Source organism: Balaenoptera physalus (assembly GCF_965194825.1).
Source record: "Balaenoptera physalus genome assembly, chromosome: 9".
Taxonomy (NCBI): domain Eukaryota; kingdom Metazoa; phylum Chordata; class Mammalia; order Artiodactyla; family Balaenopteridae; genus Balaenoptera; species Balaenoptera physalus.
In genome coordinates this window covers 69,871,348-69,883,727 of record NC_138888.1, presented here as the reverse complement: position 1 = coordinate 69,883,727, position 12,380 = coordinate 69,871,348, and the positions used below count along the sequence as shown (strand labels likewise).

At 40.4% G+C, this 12,380-nt stretch overlaps 1 protein-coding gene across 1 annotated transcript in view; it reads left to right on the top strand.

Annotated features, from left to right (window-relative positions):
- Positions 1-6,882: 6,882 nt before the first annotated feature.
- Positions 6,883-12,380, top strand: part of SPACA1 (sperm acrosome associated 1) — a 208,680-nt gene continuing 203,182 nt past the window's right edge. The window contains exon 1 of the mRNA XM_082473991.1: positions 6,883-6,970. The gene's annotated coding sequence lies outside the window, so the exon portion shown is untranslated. The remainder of the gene's footprint in view (positions 6,971-12,380) is intronic.

Here is a 12,380-nt window from a genome sequence, read left to right as displayed (position 1 = left end):
AAACTGCTCTTGAGGAAATCTTATAGATTTCATAATATTTTATATCACACATCTTTCAATGATTTTATAATGTGAAACAACATTCTGGCCATGTTTGAAAAAGACATATCTAATTTCTTAGTTGGTTTCTAAGGACCAATGTGTTTCTGATCATCGAATTAGAAATTGTACAAGAAATACAGTGGAAACAAACAGTTGATGATACCATGGGTGACGTTACTGTCTCAAAAGCACAGGAGAGGAAAACTACAACAATTGAAAGCTTGGTTTGCTGAGACTCCTCTTGCTTTCTTTTTGTCACCCACTATGTCCCCCTTGTGTTAACCAAAGATCAAGTGTAGAGATTAAGGGAAGCAGTTTCTTTAACCCATTTTCAAGTTTGGAACCATAAAGGGAAAAAATCCAAGCCAGAGAAATTTCAGTTACATTTGTTTTCAAGTGCATATTTATGTCCTATGTGCCATAAAGCAGAATTATTATTACATCTTACTTAGATGTTTAGCATAACTTTGATTTGCAGCAGTGGAAAGCAAACTTGGTGGAAAGCCAAACTGGTATAAAATTCTCCTTTACCATCATCGTTGTCAATCATGTTATCTCATCAAAGGCCAGGTTCTTCTCTTGGTTGTTTCTTGTTTGCTCCCACTCCCTTCCCTTCTGGTTTCTTTCTTTTAGAGGACATCTCTTTGGATGTTAATGTAGCCAGCAAAGGCACAGTGAGAGGGACCTGGAAAGAGAAGAGGAAGAGAAAAACAGTGAGCCAGGGAGTTTCTAGAGCCTTGAGAAAAGCTTTGGAAGCAGCCTTGGCGCACTCTTAAGAGTTGAACAAGCATTGTGACCATATCCGTACCACTGAGATCCGCACTGCCCTTAACCTCTATTGTCTCCTCAGACACAGTGAGCTCTGCATAGATGTTTATTGATAGATTAAGCAAGGAGTCATGATTGCCCAAGCCCGTAGTGTGAATAAAAATGAAACTTTCTGGGGATTTCTGCAACGCAGGGCAAGTTGAACTTGCAAGACCTCAAGGAGCCATATCACCCTAAGATTTTTTTTTTTTTTTTTTTTTTTTTGCTTTAGATGGTCTTTATCTTATTTTTATTTTTAAAATTTTTTACTGGAGTATAGTTGACTTACAATGTTGTGTTGGTTTCAGGTGTACAGCAAAGTGAATCAGTTATACATATACATATACATATATATATATATCCATTCTTTTTCAGATTTTTTTCACTCAGATTTTATGAGTCTTTCGATTCCAGCCATCCAGCAACACTCCCTGAACGCCTCTTCCCGTGTTGGGCGTCAGAAAGTGACTTCTGGTCCTATGGCCGTGGTACCTTGGCAAGCCTCTCTGCTTCCTTGATATAAAAAGAGGAGCTTCGCTTAGGTTAGGACTCTTCCAGCTCTCACGTTCTGTGTGATTCTGTGAACTATGAGTTCCACCACCCTTGCCTGATGGAGGGAGGGTCATGGGAACAGAAGGAGCCTCTTTTCTGAAACTCCAGGGCATTCGTTCTAGCTTGGATTGGACAATGAGTACTAACCATAGGGACTAGATTCTCTCTTTGCTACATGCACCTTGGTCCCTATCTCTTGGGACGACCTCATGAATCTCTTCCCAATTATTGTAGAGCTTTGAGTGTCCCTGAATATATGTTACTGAGCTCTTGTCCTAATGTTTTATATGTGGTATTGTGTGCTTTTGAGAATAACAAATAGGGGAAACATTTGCAGTGTATGGATAGGAAATGGTTTCCTTAGCAACGACTGCAGTAAGAAAAATATATCAAAGGATGTGGGTTTTCCCCTACTTTCATTACCCCCAAATCTAGTCCCTAGCCTATACTTAATCTTCTTTTTTTTTTATTGTAAGAGAAAACATAGAATCATGCAGTGCTATGGGAATCTATTATAATTTGGGGGGTAAACCAAGATTCTACACATGCACATAGGACAGGGAGGCCTTCACTGCTATTTGGGGTGCTATATTTAAAGCACATGTGTATACCTATTCAGAAATCTAAATGACCTGTAAAAGTTGTTTTCCTTTACTTTTCCTGGATTTCCATGCCCTTTATGCCTATTTCTTCTCAATGCCATTTCGAAATACAAACACCCATAATCATAGAAACCATCATGTGTAAACGTTGGGGGAAATCAGATCTTTACTTAAAGTCATCGGGACAAGGAGAGGATATGTCTTATTCTCATTTTATACAGTAATATTTAGGCCCTAGGCTGGGTTACCCTTTTTTATCTTTTTCCAGATAAGGCCTCTGCAATATGATTCAATCATTGGCAGCCTCTTGAATTTGCTTCTATTTTAGCTTTTTACTTTTCTGTGATGGAGTGGAGACTTACTTCAACTTGCCAGAATTAGTCTACTAAGTCTCAATAAACACCCATAAACATAACTCCCTGGTACGACTTGGCATTGGCTAAGCTTGGAACCTTCTTAAAATTAATTTAGTAAGAAACCAGAAGAGTTCACAAGAACATCCTGGTTGAAGTTTGATTCTGGAGATGAAGATTTGAGGATCGTCCCTCCTGTCTATTTGCTTTAGGGATGGGAGCACAGTAGAGAAGGGAATATTTCTGGTCTATTCTAGGCAGTTGGTCTACCAATTAGTATTGATCATTTTCTTGATTTCTCCCTTCTGATCTGCACAAGAGACAGAAGTCGTGTGATAATTTTAGCATCATTTAATCAGCCATTATTTTCTCTTCAGATGTCACTGCTAATGAACCACCCCATGACCTCCTTGCCTTTAGAGGAGGAAGCTTCCTGCTGCCATCCATCTCAGGCTTCTGTGCAGGAGAAGGGAAACACACTTGACCTCAACTGACTACTTGAGTGTTTCTTTGGTCCCGGGAACTGAGATGTGTGATCCCTTTCCCCATTTCTAATCAGAATGTTCTGTTTTTTAAATAGCTGTGAAACAACGGATGGCTACAAGGTAGAAAAAGAGAAACAAATTGAAACTTGAACAGTGACGTTTCTGAGATTCTGATGTGGCAGAGAAATGGATCCGGTGAACCATTAGCCCAATCCCAGGCAGAAACCGTGTGAAGAGATGTTTTCAGACATGGACTTTGGGCATCACCACAGCGGGGGTCCCTGGTGCGAGGAGGCTGGGGTGGTGGAGGACGGTGTTGCCTGGTGATGGGAGGCCAGGGTTGGAAGTAAGTGTGGTGTCTAGACTGGCTTGAGCGTTCTGGCCAATCCTTTTCACATGAAAGTTACCTCCACTTGACCATGGTTTACTGGTGTCTCTGAGAGCCTGTAAGATCTATGGATTAACACAAACAAGCATTTCCAGAGAAGCCCAGTAATTTTCACATCATAGCATTAGTGAGGCATTACATGACATATACTGTAATGTGAGTTGAAAAAAGACCAGTCCCAAGAGTGTGAAAGAGAAGATTCAACTGGCTTTTGTTCCTTCAGTTATGACTTGTTTCTGCATTTTCAAAATGTTCTTATTCAAGCTCATAAAAATATCAACAAATCAAGTTGTTTTTGTTTTTTTTTTTGAAAAAGGACTATATTGACCCAATTCTTCTTTGATTCTGTCTCCCATTTGAGTTCTCCTGGGCATCCCCACAATGTAGCAAGAGATACGGTTGTGCAGAAACTAACCAGTCAAGAGGCTTGTGGTGTGTGTTTTAAATAGCTATGAGAATTTTTAAGTGCCTTTTAGAAAATAAGCAGCTTCTGCCGTCCACCTGTTCACTTTACAATTCCTTCCTCCTGTTTAATGTGTTACTCTCTTTCCTTGTTCCCCAACCCTTGGTATATAGTCTGACATGGAAATGCTTTCCATATTTATTCTGTCTGGTTCTGTTTCCTCTGAGATTGGCAGGTAGTTGAAATTTCATTTCGGGCTATGCCTTAAGGAAAAAAGTCCATCCCTAGTTCCTTCTATTCCTATTTATATTTTCTTTTGCCCCCAATGTACTTTTTCCTCTAGTTCTTCTTCCCTCTTCCTTGTGTCTTCTTATAGTCTCTACGTCAAATGGACTCTTCCCGAGTTATTTTCTCCTTTATCCACCTTCCCTCTACTTCACTCAACTAATCTGTGGGGAAGATGAGTTACGTTGTGAAATGATACACAGCTCAATTTCTGACACCAAGAATTCCTTTCCCTGCCCATTTTGAATCCAAAAGTCCAGAGCAAAGATAGAGTTTAAATTAACTATCTATCAACACAGACAACGGAGAAATTTCCCCCCAAAACTGCACCAATTGTTAATTCCTTTCTATCTTGCAGATTTGCACCGAGGAAGAATTTTTTAGGCCCATGGTTGGCAGGTGAAAGAACAAGAGGGGCTTCTGTCCCCATCACTCCCCTGAAAGAGCTCTTGTCAAGGTCTCCCGTGACCCTTGTGTTGCCAAGTTCAGTGGTCACTTCTGTGCCCTCATCCTACCTGACCTACCACCCGTGTTGCCTCACTCATCTTCTCCTTCTGTCCTCCACCCTCCTGGCCACTTCAGCTCAATCTTCCTGGCTGACCCTCCCTTCTTTACTTCAAAGGTCCCTGTCCCAGTGTCAGGCCCAGGCCTTCTCTCTTCTCTATCGAAACTCTCTCCTTGCGGATCTCATCTTTAAATGTCATTTGTATCCTGAAGACTTCTAAGTATAAATCACCAGTCCCAACCTCTCTCCAAAGCTCCAGACTTCTAACAAGAAGACATCTGGTTGTGCAGACATCTCTGAACATTTCCTCTTGATATTCCCAAGAGGTTACCTGACATCTCCTCTTGGTTAGGCATCTCGAATTGAACCATCACCAACCCAAACAGAACTCTATTCCCACTGCCCCTCACCTCCCCAAACTGCTTCTCTGTCATCCTTTCCGGTAAGTGGCGTCACCATCCACCCAGTTGCTCAGTCTGAAGTCACACCCCACCCCGACCTCTCACCTATCACCAATTAGCTCTACCTCCAGAATATGTGGGAAATCCATTCACTTTTCACAGCTTCACCACCCTTGTCTACGCCACTCTCTTTTATTGTGTGCATGGCTGCGATCATTTCCAAAGAGGTCTCCCTCTTTCTATTCCTGTTTTCACTGTGGTATTTTCTCCATACAGCAGCCTGAATAATTTTCAAAAATGTGAATCAGGGGACTTCCCTGGTGGTCCAGTGGTTAAGACTCCGAGCTCTCCGTGCAGGGGGCCCTGACTCAATCCCTGGTCAGGGAACTAGGTCCTGCACGCAACTAAGAGCCCACATGCCACAACTAAGACCCGGTGCAGCCAGAAAAAATAAAAATTAAAAAAAATGTAAATCAGGTTGCATCATTCCCCTTCTTAACCACCACCCCCCCCCCCTCGTGCTGTCCCGTATGCCTGCTCCACCCATGAAACACCCTCTTCTTCTTTGCCTTGTCTAGTACTTTACTTCCACTGTAGTCCTGACCTGCTGAAAAGGTTAAGCCTCTTTATGCTATCTGGTTCCTTTTTCATAAGTAAAGTGAGGACAAGAATATTTACAGATCTGAAAATCCTTTAAAGTATTTATTACTGTACAGGTAGAAAGCTTCCTAGGTAACTCTCTCTTTTTTTTGAAACATGGAGGGTGGGAACTTTAAGACTAGTGGTGTGGTTTGCTCCTATTATCTGACCAAGGATACTGGACAGAGTTGAGAAAAATAGTGAACTTGGGGAGACACAGATGGAGAATAAAATGGGAAAGTAAAAGATGGTACAGGGGTTAGAAAGAGGTGCATGCTGAATAAAATTTATCCTTTATAATTCATATTACAGTAGAATTGTATAAATTGAGCTGCAGTAGAAAAAGGAGTAATAAAATGATATTAATTAGCATCATACTAATAATTATACTATGTCTCCCTGAATTTATATAATCTTTCTGCAAAGAGCTAAAAATGGTTTAAAAAGCTCTAATAATATTATATTATTGGGCAACGTGTCTATAATAGACACTAATTATAGGTATTAAGCCAATCCACAGAGCTTTCTAAAGGTACAATAGGCTAATAAAACACCAGAAACCTAATTGCTACTCTAAGAATTTAGAATTAAAATTGGCTTAATGATAGGAAAAATTTTAATAGGGAAAAATATCCACAGAACACTTGCTCGGATGTACTTTTTCACTGTAAGGAAAATTAAAAAGATCAATAAAAACAAAGTAAGTACTCAGACCTTGTTACACAAATATCACTGTTAAGTTTCTTCTTTTTCTAAGCTATCTTACTGTGTGGTTTTCAGAGCCTTTTATAAGTCAGCCACTAGAGAGCAAACTTCTTCTTTCTATCAAGCTGTAGTTTTATTAAAAAAAGTACACACCACATATATTTTGGCACTCTTACTATAACATATTATCTCAGACTGTAAAATCTGATAATATAGCTTTTGGATGCCTGGGGCGGTGGGCGTGGAGGATGGAAGTGGGGAATTTTAAGACCTTTGTACTAAAAACATAAGAAAACACAAGATAAGGTGTTGTAACCTTGAACTACTTTCATGGAGTGAAAATGAAACCATCTGCTAATGGAGCAGAAAGTCTTAAGTTTCATCCATGTAATAAAATATGATAGGCATTGTTTGGTCTGACAGGCATCCTGGGCCTTTTTTCCAGGTGGGGGGTCTCTAGGGAGCTCAAAGAAATGGTACTGTTTCCAGGTGAACTGTGGATAAATTACATTATCAGTTACCTTTACAGCCTTTAGTTCCAGAGGCTTGAGCCAGGCAAAAGAAAGCTGCCAGTTGAGGAAACTTCTCATCTATTGGACTAATTCCCACTATTGACATTACTTCCAAAGGTCAGTGTGGTTCCCAAAGATAAATATGCAGGAGGATCAATCCACTAAAAGGTGCCAGGGAACAGAAAAAGGAATCAAGGAACAGTGGGGAATTTACTGCACATAGAAACCGCAATTTACCAGGCCCCAGAAGGTATTTCTCAGCCGGCTTTTTGGCCACGATTGAGAAATAAAGTGAGTAAAACTGCTTTCTCTTCCGTTTTCTGTAAACAGTTGACCTTGCCCACATGACCCTAGGAACTCATGGCTGAACAAAGTCGCTGGAATCAAATTTCATCTCTGTTGTCTGGGCTTTGGGATTGTTGAGGATTTACAGTCTAGAATTTGGACTTTTGGGGTATTTTTACAAAATAATATTTAGTAACTATAGTTAGATTATGAAAGATATTCAAGAAGGGAGATTTCAAAACCTTCCAAGGAAACACTGGCGTTTATAGGCTATTCCAGTTAGGATATAAATATATTTTTTGATTGAACTGACTCATGTGAAATTGTCAATATTTGAACAATTTGGCCTATAAAACAGCAATTTCACAGGGTTTGACCTACTACTGTATTCTACAAGGCCTTCTGTGGAGAGGTCTCCATCCCACCGCTCACCACTCAATCAGGGATCATTGCACACCCACCACGTGCTCAGCAAAGTCCCAACGTAGCTCAACAAAGACAAGCAGGGAACACTTCCCTTGCCAGGCACTGCCATGAGTGCCGTCAGACATTAAGAGCAAGCAGACGAGTCCTGTCTTTGCAGAGCTTATGTTCTAGCGTGAGATGCAGGCACCGATCGCTCACTCTAAGGAGAATGAGACCGTGCTATGTTCTCTAGAGTTGAAGTACTGCGGGAGTAGGAAAGGGGCTGAGATTTGGTCCTGACTGGGGGACTCCAGGAAAATTTCATGGAGGAGGTGGCACTCCTGTTTGGGGGCTGATGCTTACCCGAAAGAGGCGGTTTTAACTGGGACTTGAAGGATGCCTTAAGATCGTTCTTAGAATTTCTCTCAGATATTTGCGGCTGTGATAGTTGTTATTACCAGGTGGTAAAGTCTCTGAGGGCAGGGGTCTCTCTGGAACCTCACGGAACCTGGCACAGTATGGAGGCTCTGTTTCACGCTCCGGAGCCGGTGCATTGTAGTGGGTGAGAACACTTACCTGGGAGCCAGACTGCCTTTAGTGGCTGTGTGACCTTGAGCAATTTAATCAACTTCTCTGTGCCTCAGTGTCCTCACCTGTAAAATGTGGGTAAATAATAGCACCCATTTCTGGTCTCCTCTGGAATGCAGAGACCACTGCGCATTTCCACAGGTCTGTGGGCAACCTAATAAAACTTTTCACTGACACAACGAGGGAGCCCCAAGGAAAGAACTCCAGCGAGCTAGACTTGAGGAAGGGGGAGCCAGACTGGCAGGTTGGCTCACTAAAGCCCCAAAGAGTGAGGGGAGTCAGGCCAGGACATCTGTCTCATGAAATGTTTTCCTTTGGTGCAGTTCTGTGCACTGATTCTTGCGGGGTGTGTGTGTGTGTGTCTGTAAACTTTAGGTTTACAAGCAAATAAATGAAATCCCAAAAGAGCTGTTTTTACCTAAATCTCTCTAAAACCCCAGGGCCTTGGTGGAATTTCTTTCATAGCCCTTAAGCAGTTGGTAACTCAGGATGGAGGTAGGGTAGAGGGCAGCTTTCGTGGATTGACAGTTCCAGAGGCCACAGGCCAGCACTGTCACCTCTGAGGCCCCAGGGCTTCTGCTGGGCGGCAGAGATGCCTGGCAGATCCTTACCCAGTGGAAGCGGCAGCCTTGTCTGATACCACATGGGATTGTTCTTGGACATATTCAAGACAGCCCCTGGGAAGGCCTAGAAATTTGGTGGTGCAGGGTGGCGGGGAGGTGGGAGCTCCTTGAAAGAAGTGTCCAGAAATAGCAGGGTGAAAGGGCAGGGTGAAAGTCAGCTGAAGGAAAGTTATGACCCAATGTTGCCCAGCTTGTATCTTTCAGGCCGCTGTGCTCTGGGACACATCAGTTACATGTGAATCCCTGCTTGCAGTTTAGCAATGTCCATTGTAACCGAAGGTCAGAAAACATTTTTTTTTTTTAAACACCTTTATTGGAGTATAATTGCTTTACAATGGTGTGTTACTTTCTGCTTTATAACAAAGTGAATCAGCTATACATATATCCCCATATAGAAAAGTTTTTAAAAAGTTCTCCTTGTGCCTAAGAAAATAATATATCTTATTGTGGATAGTTACAAAAATATAGAAAGCTACAAAGTTAGATTAAAATTTCCCTTAGCTTATCATGCAGTGATAACTACTTTTATTTTTCTTCCATTTTTAAAATTTTTATTTTTTTTAACATCTTTACTGTAGTATAATTGCTTTACAATGGTGTCTTAGTTTCTGATTTATAACAAAGTGAATCAGCTATACATATACATATATCCCCATATCTCTTCCCTCTTCTGTCTCCCTCCTTCCCACCGTCCCTATTCCACCCCTCTAGGTGGTCACAAAGCACCGAGCTGATCTCCCTGTGCTATGCGGCTGCTTCGCACTAGCTATCGGTTTTACATTTGGTAGTGTATATATGTCCATGCCACTCTCTCACTTTGTCCCAGCTTACCCTTCCCCCTCCCCGTGTCCTCAAGTCCATTCTCTACGTCTGTGTTTTTATTGCTGTCCTGCCCCTAGGATCTTCAGAACCATTTTTTTTTTTTAGATTCCATATATATGTGTTAGCATACGGTATTTGTTTTTCTCTTTCTGACTTACTTCACTCTGTATGACAGACTCTAGGTCCATCCACCTCACTACAAATAACTCAATTTTGTTTCTTTTTATGGCTGAGTAATATTCCATTGTATATATATGCCACATCTTCTTTATCCATTCATCTCTCAATGGACACTTAGGTTGCTTCCATGTCCTGGCTATTGTAAATAGGGCTGCAATGAACATTGTGGTACATGACTCTTTCTGAATTATGGTTTTCTCAGGGTATATGCCCAGTAGTGGGATTGCTGGGTCGTATGGTAGTTCTATTTTTAGTTTTTTAAGGAACCTCCATACTGTTCTCCATAGTGGCTGTATCAATTTACATTCCCACCAAGAGTGCAAGAGGGTTCCCTTTTCTCCACACCCTCTCCAAGCATTTATTGTTTGTAGATTTTTTGATGATGACCATTCTGACTGGTGTGAGGTGATACCTCATTGTAGTTTTGATTTGCATTTCTCTAATGATTAGTGATGTTGAGCATCCTTTCATGTGTTTGTTGGCAATCTGTATATCTTCTTTGGAGAAATGTCTATTTAGGTCTTCTGCCCATTTTTGGATTGGGTTGTTTGTTTTTTTGATATTGAGCTGCATGATCTGCTTGTAAATTTTGGAGATTAATCCTTTGTCAGTTGCTTCATTTGCAAATATTTTCTCCCATTCTGAGGGTTGTCCTTTCGTCTCGTTTATGGTTTCCTTTGCTGTGCAAAGAATTTTAAGTTTCATTAGGTCCCATTTGTTTATTTTTGTTTTTATTTCCATTTCTCTAGGAGGTGGGTCAAAAAGGATCTTGCTGTGATTTATGTCATAGAGTGTTCTGCCTATGTTTTTCTCTAAGAGTTTGATGGTGTCTGGCCTTACATTTAGATCTTTAATCCATTTTGAGTTAATTTTTGTGTATGGTGTTAGGGAGTGTTCTACTTTCATTCTTTTACATGTAGCTGTCCAGTTTTCCCAGCACCACTTATTGAAGAGGCTGTCTTTTCTCCACTGTATATCCTTGCCTCCTTTATCAAAGATAAGGTGACCATATGTGCGTGGGTTTATCTCTGGGCTTTCTATCCTGTTCCATTGATCTATATTTCTGTTTTTGTGCCAGTACCATACTGTCTTGATTACTGTAGTTTTGTAGTAGAGTCTGAAGTCAGGGAGCCTGATTCCTCCAGCTCTGTTTTTCTTTCTCAAGATTGCTTTGGCTATTCGGGGTCTTTTGTGTTTCCATACAAATTGTGAAATTTTTTGTTCTAGTTCTGTGAAAAATGCCAGTGGTACTTTGATAGTGATTGCATTGAATCTGTAGATTGCTTTGGGTAGTAGAGTCACTTTCACAATGTTGATTCTTCCAATCCAAGAACACGGTATATCTCTCCATCTATTTGTATCATCTTTAATTTCTTTCATCAGTGTCTTATAATTTTCTGCATACAGGTCTTTTGTCTCCTTAGGTAGGTTTATTCCTAGATATTTCATTCTTTTTGATGCAATGGTAAATGGGAGTGTTTTCTTAATTTCACTTTCAGATTTTTCATCATTAGTGTATAGGAATACAAGATATTTCTGTGCATAAACTTTGTATCCTGCTACTTTACCAAATTCATTGATTAGCTCTAGTAGTTTTCTGGTAGCATCTTTAGGATTCTCTAGGTGTAGTATCATGTCATCTGCAAACAGTGACAGTTTTACTTCTTCTTTTCCGAGTTGGATTCCTTTTATTCCTTTTTCTTCTCTGATTGCTGTGGCTAAAACTTCCAAAACTATGTTGAATAATAGTGGTGAGAGTGCACAACCTTGTCTTGTTCCTGATCTTAGTGGAAATGGTTTCAGTTTTTCACCATTGAGGACGATGTTGGCTGTGGGTTTGTCATATATAGCCTTTATTATGTTGAGGAAAGTTCCCTCTATGCCTACTTTCTGGAGGGGTTTTATCATAAATGGGTGTTGAATTTTGTCAAAAGCTTTCTCTGCATCTACTGAGATGATCATATGGTTTTTCTCCTTCAATTTGTTAATATGGTGTATCACGTTGATTGATTTGTGTATATTGAAGAATCCTTGCATTTCTGGGATAAACCCCACTTGATCATAATGTATGATCCTTTTAATGTGCTGTTGGATTCTGTTTGCTAGTATTTTGTTGAGGATTTTTGCATCTATGTTCATCAGTGATATTGGCCTGTAGTTTTCTTTGTTTGTGACATCTTTGGCTGGTTTTGGTATCAGAGTGATTATGGCCTCGTAGATCCTTGCTGGGTAGAGTAATCTTGGTTGTAGGTTTTTCCCTTTCATCACTTTAAATATGTCCTGCCACTCCATTCTTGCTTGCAGAGTTTCTGCTGAAAGATCAGCTGTTAACCTTATGCGGATAGGATTCCCTTGTATGTTATTTGTTGTTTTTCCCTTGCTGCTTTTAATATTTTTTCTTTGTATTTAATTTTTGATAGTTAGATTAATATGTGTCTTGGCATGTTTCTCCTTGGATTTATCCTGTATGCTTCCTGGACTTGATTAACTATTTCCTTTCCCATATTAGGGAAGTTTTCAACTATAATCTCTTCAAATATTTTCTCAGTCCCTTTCTTTCTTCTCTTCTTCTTCTGGGACCCCTATAATTCGAATGTTGGTGCGTTTAATGTTGTCCCAGAGGTCACTGAGACTGTCCTCAATTCTTTTCATTCTTTTTTCTTTATTCTGCTCTGCAGTAGTTATTTCCACTATTTTATCTTCCAGGTCACTTATCCTTTCTTCTGCCTCAGTTATTCTGCTATTGATCCCTTCTAGAGAATTTTTAATTTCACTTATTGTGTTGTTCATGTCTGTTT